The 9,319-nt window shown below is 31.8% G+C and overlaps 1 pseudogene; it reads right to left on the reverse strand.

Annotated features, from left to right (window-relative positions):
- Nucleotides 1-6,506: 6,506 nt before the first annotated feature.
- On the reverse strand, nt 6,507-7,025 carry LOC145064190 (cell wall / vacuolar inhibitor of fructosidase 1 pseudogene; annotated as a pseudogene).
- Between the last annotated feature and the right edge of the window lie 2,294 nt (nt 7,026-9,319).

Consider the following 9,319-nt stretch of genomic DNA (forward strand, 5'->3'; position numbering starts at 1 on the left):
TGTTCTTCGTAAGGACTTGACGAAACATATTTGGAACGTCAACCACATCGATCTTAACATGGAACCGGTCGACGATTTGGAAGGTCATTTTTCCGATGAAGATGTTCTTTAGATCTATCTAGGTTTGGTAATTTTAGTTTATATGTTTTTAATTTCAAATTCAATTTTTTTTGTGTATTTGTTGTTATTTTGAATTTCTATGTTTTTATTTTAAGTTTAATGAATTTTTAGTTTTTAAGTATTGTTATGTTTGAAAGATTTATTTTCTATATTTAAAAAATAAATAAATAAATAAATAAAAAGGTACCATGGCAAGTATGCCAAACCACGCCTAACAAATGTCAACTTTTTGTAAGAATGTGCCAAGTGTGATGTGGTGCCTACATGGACCGTGGCAACTGTGACACCACACCCACCAGCCTTATACAAAGACCCAACATGTGATTATATAAAAGTATCGTGGCCAAAGCCTAAAAATTGTTTTTTATTATATATAATAATTAAAAGACAAAACTACAAAAATAATCCTATGGTTTAGAAAATGTCATAAACTTAGTCTCTGCTCTTCAAACTTAGGACTCACTCATCAGCCAAAGCCTTTCCCAACTAGGCTACAACTTTATTTTTCCAAAAACTAATTAATATTATCTAAAATCATAAAAACATTAACAACAAAAAATTTAAAAACATATTTTCACAAAAAAGCTTTTTTTAAGAAAACAAAATATTTTTTAGCATATTATGAAAGAAATACTTTTTACAAACAATTTATATATTTTTTAGCACTAGTTAATGATGTTGAGACGCATCATGTTCTTCGTAAGGACTTGACGAAACATATTTGGAACGTCAACCACATTGATCTTAACATGGAACCGGTCGACGATTTGGAAGGTCATTTTTCTGATGAAGATGTTCTTTAGATCTATCTAGATTTGGTAATTTTAGTTTATATGTTTTTAATTTCAAATTCTATTTTTTTTGTGTATTTGTTGTTATTTTGAATTTCTATGTTTTTATTTTAAGTTTAATGAATTTTTAGTTTTTAAGTATTGTTATGTTTGAAAGACTTATTTTCAATATTTAAAAATAAATAAATAAATAAATAAATAAGGTACCATGGCAAGTATGGCAAACCACACCTAACAAATGTCAACTTTTTGTAAGAATGTGCCAAGTGTGATGTGGCGCCTACATGGACCGTGACAACTGTGACACCACACCCACCAGCCTTATACAAAGACCCAACATGTGATTATATAAAAGTATCGTGGCCAAAACCTAAAAATTGTTTTTTATTATATATAATAATTAAAAGACAAAACTACAAAAATATCCTATGGTTTAGCAAATGTCATAAACTTAGTCTCTGCTCTTCAAACTTAGGACTCACTCATCAGCCAAAGCCTTTCCCAACTAGGCTACAACTTTATATTTCCAAAAACTAATTAATATTATCTAAAATCGTAAAAACATTAACAACAAAAAATTTAAAAACATATTTTCACAAAAAAGCTTTTTTTAATAAAACAAAATATTTTTTAGCATATTATAAAAGAAATACTTTTTACAAACAATTTATATATTTTTTTACGTAATTATTTTATGTAAAATATATTTTTTTTTACGTTTTTACAAACAATTTATATCTTTTTTACGTATTTGTTTTGTGTAAAATATAGTTTTTTATGTTTTTAAAAATAAAGTTTTCGTATACTATGTTATTAAATTGCAATGAAAAATAAGTTTCTTTTGTGTATTTATGTTATGTAAAACTAGAAAAAAAAAAAAAAAAACAAGGGCCTTACCCTTGTTCAGTTCTTGTTTGATTTTATGTTTTCCTTACTTTGTTATAATAGATTTCACAAAAATTAGTTGTGTTATATTGTCAACAACTGAAAGCATTTTTTGTTTATTATTTTCTAGTACTAACTTAGTCCGTTCTTACTAAAATTTATAAAATAAAGCAAAGCATAAGGGCTTTGAAATTCATTTGTTAAAAGGCTACTACATTTATGACAATTCCATGTTTACAAAACATTTCTACGTGGAGATGGATAGATTGATGACTCCATGGATTTTGGTTAAAAAATTAGTACAATAATAACATTAGCATGTTTACAAAAGACTTCTATGTGGAGATGGATACTGCTAATTTTATGGATCCTTATTGATAATTTCCAGCATTTCTTCAAAGGTTGTGATTAGTTTTTCAGCTAGTGTAATGAATAGATGAATGCATTTGAGATTTGGAAGTTAGTCATTGATGGATTCTGATAAAAGCAGAGCATGTGTGAAAGTTATTGGAACGTGAATGGTAATTCACACACAATGTTCTTTGTAGTTGCATCCTTCATCTATAGTTGTTAAAGCATGGTTTGTTGTTGGGTCATGAGGTTTTTGATTTAAGTTGTCATATTTTTTTGAGATGGATTTCAACATCTTTGGTAGTCATTGGAGTTGAGGTTTATAGTGTGAGTTTGTTTCGATTTTGTAATTCTAGCTATTTGAATGGGATGGTTAAATAAAGTGATTGGAAGGAAGTCGAAGAGGTGACGTTAGGATTGGTTGTGTTGTAATTATTAAATACCCTTCACTTATAAAAAAACAATGATTATTAAGAAATTATTGTTTATTTGATAATTGCTATGAATTAAGTGACAGTTGGAATATGAGTGAATGACCCTATGTCAAATCAGAGTATGTCAAACAATCATCCAAATACATCAGAGTCAAATAAGGCGTAAATCCTGGTGTGTGCGATGCGATCATCTCGAGCTCTTCCCCTTTGATCCGGAAGTAGCTGAAACATAAACTAAAAACTGTAAGCACGATGCTTAGTGAGTTCCCCAAAATACCGTATGCCATACATATAAGTTAGCTCAAGTCTGTGTCAGGTCTATTTCACCCCAGGTGTATTTCACCCTCGAGTCTATTTCAACTCATGCATCGACCCAAGCTGTACCGAGTCTATTTCAACTCATATGTCATCACAAGGTTGTATCGGGTCTATTTCACCCCACATACATATAGCAAACAGGCACACATGTAGTATAACACATACAGCAGGAGTCACAAAGACTACAAGCACATAACATATCCTAGTGTCCTATTGTATAGTGAGCAAACTCACCTCAGTCTGTTGTCAGTCAAACAAATGATCGGATTGTTGAACCTGAAAATCCCTACTAACCAATCAAATAAAATCCCAACTAATAATTGGGACATAAACCATAACTGGGAATCTAGTTCATTTGTCCAACACCCAGGGTAAAAGTCCATTTTACCATTTCCTTACTTGGCCCAATAACCAAATCCCAACCTAATGTCACTAAAATCCCAATATGGCCCAAATTCCTAAATGATACTCAAAGCCCATTATGGGCCCAAATCTAAGAAGGCCTAAACCTAACAATGCCCCAAATTCAAAAGGACTAGTGGCTCAACAAGACCCAAAACCCTAATAATCCAAAATTGTCCAAACTGCAAAGCCCAATACCTGGTATGCTGTGCGTACCAGACGTATGACCGACGTACTAGGTTGTGTGCCAGATCGAGGACTCGGACGCGTACGCTTACATACGCTCATCATACGCGCCCGTTAAGCACTTTTTCCTTAAGTGCTTAATTCATGCATTCCAAATGTCCAAATTACAGATCTAAGCCTTATGGAACATCTTAATCCATAGAGTCCTTAATTTGGATCCTTTACATGGCTCAAATGATCCCAAACCCTAGATTAAGCATTCTACTTTCATCATATGGACACAAACACATGCATGGTTGATCAACGGCCATCAAGGTGCTAGTGTTATGGGTTGGCCCAAGAATTGACCATCTCCTCATGCACAAAGACTGGACAACCCAATTTTATGTCACATCAATGGCTCTTATGACTACTTGCACTTAACATAAAGAACCCAATATTACCAAAACAGGTAAGGAACTCTGGTTTTTGTCCATATTTAGGTAACCGTGTTTTTTTCGTATACATTTGACCAGTAAACTCTTTTGACATGTTCATAATAGGGTAATGTTACTGCTAACGTTTGACATGCTCATTTGTCCGTATTACCTTATTTTGAATCGGTCAAATAAGTTCAATGGTCAAATGTCTACGAAAAAAATGGTTACCTTAATGTGAATGAAGACCAAACTTCGTTACCTTTCAAGTTCATTAACCCTAAAAAGAAATTTTCATGAGATACTAAAAAATGTAAAACGACAGGAGGAGAGAAGACACCTACACCCACGCCCTAACAATGATAGTTATGTAATTCCTTTGAGTTCATAGTTGTCACACCCCCGGACTAAAACGCCAGAAACATCCGTAGGTTGGTGACGTCATTGTGCACTATCATAACAATTGAATATAAATGAAACATAGCAAATCCAAACATCATACATTAAGTTAACAAACTTACATTGTTTTACATCATGTTTATGTTCTCAAATTACACAAAAGATACAATAGTGAGTTGGTTTGAAACTACAACAAAATAATCCTGGATCCGCGTCCCATTAACCTGCTTACAGATTTATTGAGAATACAAGTCAGTTGAAAATCGTTAGCATAAAATATGTTGGTGAGTTCATAAGCATTTTGTATAAAAATCTGTGATAGTTAGAAAACCAGAAAATCTAATATTTTCTTGTCAAAATAGTTGTAATTCTTGTTCTCAATCAAATATAGTTGCATGTGTGTTTTAGTTTATTGTTTTCGAAATCGTATAAAATCGTTTTCTCGAGAAAATCCTATATTTTATGAGGTACAAAATAGTAGTCTTAAAACCCTAAGACCAATGTGGTAAAAGCTTCGTTTAGAGTACCCAAACCATATTTGTTTATAATCGAAAGGTGTGACCTGCATAAATTTCTAAATAATACTATTATATTCTGAGTGAGTGGTTATAACCATACTAATATGACAGAGTGCCTGTCTAGACGTTCTTCCGGCGCCGGTTTCGTTGAAGACATTTGTCACCCTAGACTGGCCGGTCTAACTGTAGCGAACAACGAAGGTGCGGGGTGTCAACCCCATATAGATCTATACACAAATTCTCGGTCTCCCTCGAGGAGACTCCGGTTATAACTTCTACAGGACTTTAAACGTAGACTAATATATATATATATATATATATATATATATATATATATATATATATATATATATATATAGCGAAGATGCATCTAACTAGAATACTAACAGATATTGGTGCAAATCCTTGAAATCCGTTATTTATTAAATAAATAACAATAGGTGTACGTACTTCTTAACTAGATATATTGTTTTCGTTTGTTGAAAATAATCCACTTTGAATCATATTTGTCAAAAATGACCCAGTAATATCGATGTTGGCAAAAAGGGCCCTTCTTTCTATAAATTATAAAATAGCCCCATATTTGCCAAACGGTGTCATAAGTAGTTCAAAACTATGTGAATTATTGAAATTGACCATTTCTTCAAAAATGCTCATTTTAGACTTATATTTAAGAAAATGTTCAAAAGGCCCTTGTTTATCCAAAAATTTCATTTTTGGTCCTTTGGAAATTGAGATGTTCAATTTTATCCCATTTCCAAAATGATCCTTATATAAATATTTATGGTCGAAAATGGCCCCCAAAATATTATTATTTCCATAATTTAACCACTTCCAAATTATTTTGTCCAACAACTTGTTTAAGCAAATTTTGAAGCAATCCTTATGGTTTTTGTCATAACAATTTGTGATTTATAATTTTTTTAACATATTAGTTCTTGGTTTCATACACAATTTGTAAAATATGGTTCATACACTTGAGACTTGCTCAAGATTTCGAGTTCATGAAAAATTTTATATGGAGTATTCATAAGTTTAGCACATATAACTTAGCATTCATGCATAACAAGCAAATATATCAAGATTTAAACAAGACTGTGACTTGTATTGTCCTCCCAAAAACAATGAAAAGCTCAAAATAGGGGTATGAAGCTCACCTTGGGTAGAAGATAGTGTAGTGGGAGAGATGAGGTGAGAAATTGGAGCCTAGAACACTTGAAGAGTTTGACAACCCTTGGAAACTTAGTAACGAGGGACGATCAATGTAATTTTCTTATACTTACAATTATTAAGAATTTTATTATTGTATAACAAAATTAGAGTTATTTAATGGTTTTGTTTTTAGATATCAATAGTTTAAGTCACATAAAATTTTTGAGATCTTACATCCAATTTTCCCAAAACCATAAACAACAAACTCATACGAAAACATTATTTAATGACACCTTCCCATCATAAAATGTAAAACCATCAAAAGAAAATTTTCTTTGTTATTTAGGTAACAATTTAAGAGCATTCTAATAATGGTCCTAGCTAAGTTAGTAATATCATCCTTAGAATTAAGCGAATGATGTTTTGAAATTTGTGTTTTTGATAAAAAGTAAACAACTTTCAAAAAGCTACGATAAATTAAAAGTTTGTAATAAACTCGTTAATATATAAATTTCTTTTTTATTATAACAAAACTTATAAAAGCATTCTAATAATGGCCCTAGCTACATTAGCCACATCTTCCATATCTTTATTCATATTCGTCAACGGTGATGTTTGACCATGCTCCTTAAAACTCCTCTCACATGTCTGCGACTCGATACTGGTATCAGCCATTCCATCTTCACCGAATTTAGGGTTTCCAAGATTCAATGCATTAATGGTTAAAGGAACATTCACATGCATTATAGTGTTATACACATCTCCACACTGCATCAGTGTCGCTGTCGACTCGGGCAGAGACTTTTTGAGAGCACCGATTTGTTGTAGGGTTTTCACACCTTCGTTTTTTACTGCATCAACTACGATGTGTGCTAAGCCTGTTAAATTTGCATCTTGGCTCTTGGGGTTTGCCAATAAAATCGAAAGGCATAAGTTGTATGAAGGTGTGCCCTTGCATGTGTTCTCTATGAATTGTCTGTCTCCCATGGCTAAAAATAGGGTTTCTTGAAAAAGAATAGCGAGAAAGAGAATGGTGACATGAGACAAGTTCATCGTGATGAATTGAAGGAAGAAAACGAGTGACGGTTTAATGGTTTGTTTTCTATGATTATCATTGCCAATTTATAGGACGATTTACTTCATAATTTAAAAAACTAATAAAATCATTTTTTTTGTTGATATTAAATGACCATTGACCAATACAAACATAAAATTTAATTACACCCACTAATGTTTTCTAACTATTAATAGAAAATATATATTTTATTAAAAAACTTTCTATACAATATACTCACTACCATAAAACATAGCTTTATACATATGTTTAATTAGCGTCGATGAATAACTACTGATTATGGAATTCTGGGCTTGTAAAAATAGTAGATACCAAAAATAACCCATCGATCCGTTTTGAATTAGGGTAGATTAGGTTTGGTTATTCGCGTTTAGGGTATGTAGTTTTGGGTACTCGGTTAACGCAATTTGATATAAGTTTGAGCATAAGGTGTGTATATGGGGTTTCGGGTATATACCGAATATCCAATTTCTTTTAAAAAAAATCATTTTTGTAATATGTATAGAGGAGCATTCATCTCTTACTCTTAATCTCTTTCTACATTGGAAAATATATTTAATCAATTTACTATTCTCCCCATTGAATTGAGTTAATCTTAAAAGAGTATATAAATATTATATTTGATTATATGTGACGTTTAATTTTTTCTCGATTCCCGACATAATATCCTACTATTTCACTATACAAAAATGGTTTCTACGTCGTGTAGTCAAACGGAGGTGCTACTTTATGTTTAAATTCGTAAATGGTTGAATGTATCATTCCTACTATTTTTTTAACAACAAATTGCTCCCTCTTCATTTCGCGCGGGATGCACCGATAATGTCTTTCTCAAACTACTAAATTCCAATGTCCACTTTCTGGGCCGTATCTGTAAAAAATTTATTAGACACAGACCATTTTTCTAATTTTTATAAATTAAATGTACAATTTTGTATTATATTTTCTACAGAGACACCAAACTTGCTAACATACCAACGTCGTGTAGTCAAACGCAATTTGATATAAGTTTGAGCATACGATGTGTATATGTGGTTTTGGGTATATACCGAATATCCGATTTAAAAAAAAAAATCATTTTTGTAATATGTATAGAGGAGCATTCATCTCTTACTCTTAATCTCTTTCTACATTGGAAAATATATTTAATCAATTTACTATTCTCCCCATTGAATTGAGTTAATCTAAAAAGAGTATATAAATATTATATTTGATTATATGTGACGTTTAATTTTTTCTCAATTCCCGACATAATATCTTACTATTTCACTATACAAAAATGGTTTCTACGTCGTGTAGTCAAACGGAGGTGCTACTTTATGTTTAAATTGGTAAATGGTTGAATGTATCATTCCTACTATTTTTTTAACAACGAATTGCTCCCTCTTCATTTCGCACGGGATGCACCGATAATGTCTTTGTCAGACTACTAAATTCCAATGTCCACTTTCTGGGCTGTATCTGTAAAAAATTTATTAGACACATACCATTTTTCTATTTTTTTTAAATTAAATGTACAATTTTTTATTTTATTTTCTACAAAGACACCAAACTTGCTAATATACCAACGATTTAAAAATATGGTCCATTTTTGTAAAAAAACATTACATATGGACATTTTTTTAAATTACAGGGATAACTTTTTGTAATTTATTTTCTGTAGGGGGTCAAACCTGCCAACATGCGGAATATTTAAACATACGAACCATTAAAAAAAACTATATAATGACATTTTCTTTAAATTACAGGCAATGTTTGGAATTTATTTTCGAAACTGAGACCTGACTACATGTGAAACTTACACGTGTACCATTCCATCTTTATAAATTACACGGATAACTTTTGTAATTTATTTTTTAGACCGGTGGGTGTGGGATCGGTGAGGGGCTCAGCAGCCTCGGCGCACACCATGTTGACTCATCGGCTTGCTGAGCTCGGCTCGGCATCAAAGTTAATATATGTCAGGTATTGTTGACCAATGTGAAGGTGGGGTAGTTTGCAACGACTATTTCCATTTAATTTTTTTTCATTTAAAAAAAAACTCCTATAATTACTACAACTTTAAACCATTTTAACTCATAACTTCAACTTACAACTCAAATACGCTCTCTCAAAATGTCTTCTTTGTCATCTTTATCGGGCATGTTTGATGCCTTGCTTGAAACAACTATAGAGGATATTCAGGAGGCAGAGCAGATGATCGAACAACTACAAGAAGAAAATGCGAAGAATGCACGCCAGAGGAAGAGAAGATACATACAAGGATTTCGTG

The sequence above is a fragment of the Lactuca serriola genome, chromosome 7 (assembly GCF_051521515.1).
Source record: "Lactuca serriola cultivar US96UC23 chromosome 7, Lser_US96UC23_V15, whole genome shotgun sequence".
In the NCBI taxonomy this organism is placed as follows: domain Eukaryota; kingdom Viridiplantae; phylum Streptophyta; class Magnoliopsida; order Asterales; family Asteraceae; genus Lactuca; species Lactuca serriola.